Source organism: Choloepus didactylus, chromosome 5 (genome assembly GCF_015220235.1).
Source record: "Choloepus didactylus isolate mChoDid1 chromosome 5, mChoDid1.pri, whole genome shotgun sequence".
NCBI lineage: Eukaryota > Metazoa > Chordata > Mammalia > Pilosa > Megalonychidae > Choloepus > Choloepus didactylus.
The window spans coordinates 100,465,731-100,473,121 of record NC_051311.1 but is presented as its reverse complement, the minus strand read 5'-3'; the positions used below and the strand labels follow the sequence as shown (position 1 = coordinate 100,473,121).

General features: G+C 36.7%; 1 pseudogene; it reads right to left on the bottom strand.

The window, feature by feature from the left end:
• Positions 1–4,440: 4,440 nt before the first annotated feature.
• On the bottom strand, positions 4,441–5,149 carry LOC119535393 (annotated as a pseudogene).
• Between the last annotated feature and the right edge of the window lie 2,242 nt (positions 5,150–7,391).

Genomic DNA, 7,391 nt, shown 5'->3' with positions numbered 1-7,391 from the left:
TATAAGTTGCTGAATACCCCTTTCTCTATAAATAAGAAAGAATCTGTACTGTAAAAGCCAAAACACAGGACAGGGGTGCCCAACATTTTGTGAGGATGTTTTCAGATAGCTGTAGAAATTGCATAGCAACAGAACATAAATAGAAGGGAAACAATATGCATAGCTTATTACTTAAAGTACACAACATTATTCATAACTAAGAGACAAATAGGGAGTATGAGTGTGGTATAGGTAAAATAAATGACAAGAATACCATAGTTCTGTGCTCTGGTAACATATGCATTGCTTTGCATCATCTTGCCAGCAAGTAAGAAATTACCATCTCAAATTACACACAAACTTCCCCAAAGAGAGTGCAGTCCTTTACCGTGGACTTATTTGCTTTAACTAAGTGGCATAAGAAGGCTACAAAAATGGAATATCTAAGACAGTGCACAGGGAATGTAATAGATTTTCCATTAACTTTAACAAGAATTAGTAGCATAACTTCAGGCGCTAAAATGTGCTTTTAAAAAAAAATACTGTCCCTCCTCCTGGATGTTTCTTTCTAGTGGAGGAGGGAGATGGATTGCTGGAAAGAATTCTTGGCATCCAAATGTTTGGCAAACTGTCTAGTTCTTTCTTGTCTGTTTCTTTTTCAATTTTGTTGATTTGTTTTTAAGACATCACTATGTGTGTCCTGCCAGTTGACTCAACAGGATGCCAAAACTGACACTGAAAATGACTCAGCAGAATAGAAAGTTACCTCTAAACTACCATGTTCATATAGGTTATTAATGGTATTAACAAGTTACTGCATTATATGTTGATCTAGGGAAAGAACTCTTAAGAATTGTTTATTTATTTATAGTTACAAAATAAAATAGGCACTGTTTGATTACATAAGCTTGTTTCTAATTGTAGCCTTAAAAAAAAGAACAGATGATATAAACCACTAATTAAGACTTTGAGAACAAATACACATTATTCAGTTTATTTTTCAAAATGCGTTGATTCAGTTAGTGGTTTAACCACATAAAAAGTTGTAACAAATATAGATCCTGTTCTGCAGGTAACAGATGACAAATCATTAAAAGTAATTTAAAATAACACAATGTGCTCTGATGATTGAGACTCACACTTAGTACCTTTGTACTTCTTGCTTTAAGTGCCAAAGAAGAAAATATCTTAAATATCTCAAAGCAAATCCAAGATAAAGTGGTGTCATAATTAGTTGCTTTTTTAAGAAAATTATTAATATCTTCACTTCCAAAGTAAAAAAGCTATGCACTTCAACTATAGTGCTTGAGATGGATGTGGTTATGTTTTTTGATATAACCTTAAGGGCAAAGACTAGCAAATAAAAGAGGGAATCACAGTAGAAAAAACAAAGCTCCCAATTCCATTCAACAGCCATCCATTGAGAATCTTTTGAGCACCTCATATGTATCAGGAGAAATGGGCAAAATATAAAACATATATGATATGGTGTTGAAGAGTTTTCTAATTAATGGGTGGGGAAGACCTCCACACAAAACAAGTATAAAATGAAATAAGAGAAAGTAATGACAGAAATTTTAGCCACCATACCATATCTTTAAGATTCTCAGGCATGGTTTATTAATTTTCTTGGGGTATGGTAGGAACATATTGGAAGCAAAGTAGTTATTTTAGATTATTTGTTTTCCTTAATCCATTGCTTTGTTTGAAATGTTGTGGGGTTTTTTTGGTTGTTGTTTGCCTGTTTGTTTTTAATTTTTTGATAAACAAAGTTAAAAATTTGAAAAAAAATCAGTAGAAAAATGGGAGTAAAAACTAAATGACAAATAGGGTGGGATGGGGGGATGGTTTGAGTATTCTCTTTTCACTTTTATTTTTTATTCTTATTCTGATTCTTTCTGATGTAAGGAAAATGTTCAGAAATAGATTGTGGTGATGAACACATAACTATATGATCATACTGTGAACAGTTGATTGTATACCATGGATGACTGTATGGTTTGTGAATATATTTCAATAAAACTGAATTAAAAAAAAAAAAAAGATTCTCAGGAAAGCAGTCAAAACAAAAACATAAAGGCACTTAGAATATTTGGAGGCTGTGCACAAAATTAAAGTTCTATTTTCTTAGCTAATTAAGTGATTGCATTTGTTTCTCTTACTTTCACAATGAAAAAGCAAAAGACATAAATCTTTGAGATTTTTTGCAGAAATATTCCAATATACTAATTGTTTCTATAATTGTTAAGGTAGGCTAAACTGCAATAACAATCAGACCCCAAAAGTTATAATGACTCAAACACAGTAGAGATTCCGAACAGGTATTCCTGATTGTCAGGCAGCTCTCTTTCCTGCACAGGCGCCTTTCCTCTTGAAGTCTGACTTTTCCTAGGATCATGTCACCTGCCAACTCCAACCAGCCAACAGGAAAATCAGGGTGGACAAGACACATCTGTCCTTAGAAGAAGTCCTGACTTCTGTGTCATTGGAAGAATTTAGTAATGTGGCCACATCTAACTTCAAGGAGGCTGGGAAAGATAGTTCAGCTATGTGTTAGGCTCTTATTTTATTTTCATAGAAGGGAAAAATTGAATTTAGTGGACAGCTACTGGTAGTTGATAAAAGAAAAAAAAAAAGTCTGATTTTCTTGACTTTCGGTCTGTGGCATAATTCTCTATACAACAAAGCCAATGTCTCTCTTTTCCAGGTAATTTTAGTGAGGGAAGCAAGTGCTATGTGTCTAATAAAGTGAATAAAGAGGTTACTTACAAGGCCATAAGCTATTATTTGAATTTACTTTTCTCTTATAAACATTTTATCTGTCATCTTTCTAGTTAACACTTCCCTGATATCAGGAAGTAGAGTATATACATATATTTCAATATTGTGTGTGTTTTTTTTTTAACTGATTATCATTTAGGGAAAATTTGTGTTTAAATTTTAATAAAATTAGGTACAGGGAAAGTCTCAGTTACTTTCCAAGCATAATTGATAGAATAGCAAAATCATGTGTGTTGTTTTGAAAAGTATTTTGAGGGCTAGTGAAGATGTTAGCATCCAACTTAGATATGCCATTGTCCTGATCTCCTGAACATGTTTCCTCAATGTCTACTTATATTTCATCCTTAATTTTGCTTCATACTATAAATTGCCTTTAAAATGTTGAGAAAGTTTTGAAGAAAAGTGTGGGGAAAGCAAAGTGTAGGAAAAGAGTAGTTACAATAGAAGATGAATATTTTGACAAAGGAGTCCACCAAAGACATCATAAGCATACTGTTGGCATCAGTCACCACCTTGTGCTGAATTTTGAGACATATTCAAGCTCTACACCATAAAATCAAAACAGCAGGGAAAGCGGCTGTAACTGACAGCAAGGTGGCCACCATATTCTCATTTCATCTACAAAAGATTACTGATGAGGGAGGCTATACCACTGAGCATTTGTTCTGTTTTAAAAATACAGTTTTGTTTTGGAAGCGCATGTCTTTTTCAATATTTATCTTACAGTAGAATAAGAAAGCATCTGGACACAAAGACTTAAGGGAGGCTGACAACACTAGAAATTTTAGGTTCAAATCATTTCCAGTGAACATTCTGAAAACCTCCATACCCTCCAATAATGCTCAAAAGAAAATTGCCAACTGTGGGAGTTTCAACATCCACACTAGGTGAGGAGAAGGTTTTTTGTGGATTAGATACAATCTTAATTGTCATGCTTCATGAAGGAGAATATAACTGAACAGTATCTCATAAAGACAACTGACACAGTGTTGTAACATACAGTGGCAATATCCAAGTAATCTTGCTCTTTCCAACCACCATCTCAGTGCTGCAAGTCCCGGGCTATGTGGGTATTTCATTCTTTATGGCCTATTATACTCATTGTCTTAGCAATACATAGTCTAAGATATGAATGCCAACCAAGAAGCTTCACTGAAAGAACTCTGGAAAAAGCAAAAAAACTATGGAGAAAGCTTGTATATTTAAGAGTTTCAAGTTCATTAACTGACTGTTATTGCAGTTTAGCCTACCTTAACTATTATAGAAACAATTAGTATATTGGGAAAGAATTTCTCTACAAATGATGTACATGTATGAAAAAAACAAATCCTGCAATTTGTGGCTGAGTTCTAAAGCTTTGAAAAGGTGGTTGACACAAGGGGAAAAAGGTTGCATTTGTAATGGTAACCGGTTTTGAAGAGGGCAAAGAAAAAGATGTTGACGATCTTTTAAATCTCACTCAGAGAAATGCAATGCTATCCTGAAGAAGACTGCAAGATGAAAACCCAAAAGTGCAGTCAATCAAAACATTGGACATCATCAATGCAAAGAAGTGTGAGTTATGGAACAAGAATTAACCTTGAATGTATGATGAATAGCTTTCCTTTTTGTTCCCCCAAAATAAGACTTTTTATTTTGTCTGAATTTTAAACCAATTCTTTGACTGGAGACTTATATCCATCAGCTCATACTACTTTCACTGTGAAGCCCCATGAGTTTTCCCAATTCAAACTTGGGCTTCTTCAGCATTTTTACTTTTCTCGCAAACACATCATGGAAAGGATAGATAGATTGGCAAGACTTTTCTATGTCTTTGCCAATGCTGTCTGGAATCAATTTATTGACTACTACTTTCAATTCATTTGTCTGCACTTCTCAGGTCATGATTTCCATCATCTTCCGGATTTGGCAGACCTGTTGGTGCTGAGCATAAGAGGTCTTCCGAATCTGATTGTTTTTTGGTAAAATCAACACAGAACAGATGAAGCAAATAACCACTGGTAGTTTTGACATCAACCTGAAATTCAATCATGGTATGCCATTTTTTGACCATGGAACACATTTTGTCATGGGTAATATCCATGCCATGGAAGTTGGTTAGGCAGTTTTTGCCCTGCACATCTTCAGTTGTTAGCTTGAGTTTGCTAAATGCAACGTCATCATTCTGCAGATCACCAATGCTTACTTCAAAAACATGACCTTTAAGGCCATTAGATGAAATTTTGGTTCCGTGAGCCCTTCTAACTAGTATTTTCCCAATATTTCTTATATTAACCATTGCTGATGCTTTCACATCATAACAATCTTTCTTCGAAAATGGTTCAAACACTTTCTTCTTGGCTCCCTTTTTGCCACCTTTTGTAAGTCGCTTGTTCTTACCAACCACCATGGTGCTGCTCAGAGAACCAAAAGGCTAGTCTTCCTTTTAAAGTTGTCTGATATCTCTTGTAGCACCAAAGACCTCCAAACACACATACAAAAAAGCAGGGGCATAAGCAAAACTACACTTTGCATTGCTTTTAAAATTCAAAAGCCTCTGCTAAATTGTCCAAAAGGTTTCAAAACTTCCTTATTTAGGACTATTAACAGCTCAAAGAAAATACCTTGAAATGGCTTGGCTTAAATTTATTAGTTTACAGTTTTAAGGCTGGGAAGTGTCCAAATCACGGCATGATCAAGGCAATGCTCTCTCCCCAAACTCAGCGCTGGTGATCCTTGGCTCCTCTGTCACATGGCAAGGCACATGGCAGTATCTGCTTGTCTCTCCCTTCTCTTTTGGGTTTTGATTATTGCAGCTTCTCACTTATGTGGCTTTTTCTTTCTTTGTCTGAATTTCATTCTCTTAAAAAGGACTCCAGTAATAGGATTAAGACCCATCCTGAATGAGATGAGTCACACCTTAACTGAAATAACCTCATCAAAAGGCCTTACTTATAATGTATCCATACCCACAGGTATGGATTTAATTTAAGAACATATTTTTGAGGGTACATACAGCTTCAGAAAACCACACTCTATCCTCTAGACCACAAAAGTACTTGTTCTTTCCATATGCAAAATACATTCATTCCATGAAAAAATTCCGAAAGCCTTAAATCATTTCAGAAACAATGCTTAGTTATAGGTGTGATCTGTCCTGGGCACAATTCCCCTCTGTCTGTGGAATGGTGAAACCTAGAGAACAAGTTATCTGCTTCAAATATACAGTGAACGGGTAGGCATAGGTGAAACTGGAAGGAAAACAGGATTCACAGATCCCTGCAGATCTATGCACACCCCATTAGATTCCAAGGCCTGAGAGTCATCTATGGAAGGATGCTTTGTCTTCCAGGCCTGAAGGAGCAGCATCCCCAACCTTTCCAAGTGCTTGGGGAGCAGCCAAGCTCTCTTCAAACACAGAGATGAAAGTTTCACCGTCTGTAAGCATTGAGATGGTGCCGAGACTTTCTGCAATTCCCAGGTCATAAGCTCCTCCTTCTGAGAACAGTGGGGTGACAGCACTCTTCATGAACAATGGAGTGGAAGGCTCAACCCTCCAAGTGCCGGGGCACACTCACCCTTTCCAAACACTTGGTTGGGCCCACTCTCTTGGCTCGAGAAGATGTCTTCAGTCCACACCCCAGCTTCCATGGTTCTTCCCTTGAAGTGACTTTTTCTTCAGTGTGTCCCTTTTCTGTCCCTTTTAGTCCAGGCTGGCAGTGGTTCCATTTATACAGATCTTGCAGAAAGCTTGTCAGTTTTCCTTGTAGTACAAAGGGGTCTAAACCATCAGGCAAAAGAACTTTCCACTAATCCTTCCTGGATAACTGCATTTCCAATCCTGACTTCCAATTGCTGACTGGTTCCATGTTCAGTTAAATCCTCATAGAGGACACTATCTCGGGGGACTTGTTTTCCAGAATTTTCTACACCATTAATTTCGGGTTTCTTTGTGCCCAAGAGTTCAGTTCTCAGCTTCTCTCTTTCCTCTTGCATTTTACTATAGGCTACAAGGAGAAACCAGGCTGTACTTTCTACATTTAGCTTGGAAATTGTGATGGTTTGAAGCTGTATGTACTCCAGAAAAGTTTTTTCTTAAACTTAATACATTATTGTGGGTGTGGACACATTGTAAGTAGTATCTTTTGGTGAGTAGGATCTTAACTTAAGATGTGACACACACCCCCCTCATTCCAGGTGGGTCTTAATCTTACTGGAGTCCTTTATAAAAGAATGAAACTCAGACAAAGAGAGAGAACCATAGAAGCCAGAAGCCCAAGGCAACAACACCTGAAAGAGAAGGGAGAGACAAGCAGATGCTGCCATGTTCCTTGCCATGTGGCAAAGGAGTCAAGGATCACCAGCAGCCAGTCTTTGGGAAGAAAGCATCACCCTGGTGATGCCTTGATTTGGACATTTTTCTCAGACTTGAAACTGTAACCTTGAAAGTTAATAAATTTTCATAGTTAAAGCCAATACATTTTATGGTGTCTGCTTTGGGCAGCTTAGCAAATTAGAACAGAAATCTCTTCAGCTAAATATCCAAGTTCATCACTTTCAAATTTTACCCTCCATCTGGCATCAGAATTCAATTTTGCCAAGTTCTCCGCCACTTTAAAACAAGGATCACCTTTCTTCCAGTTTCCAATGAC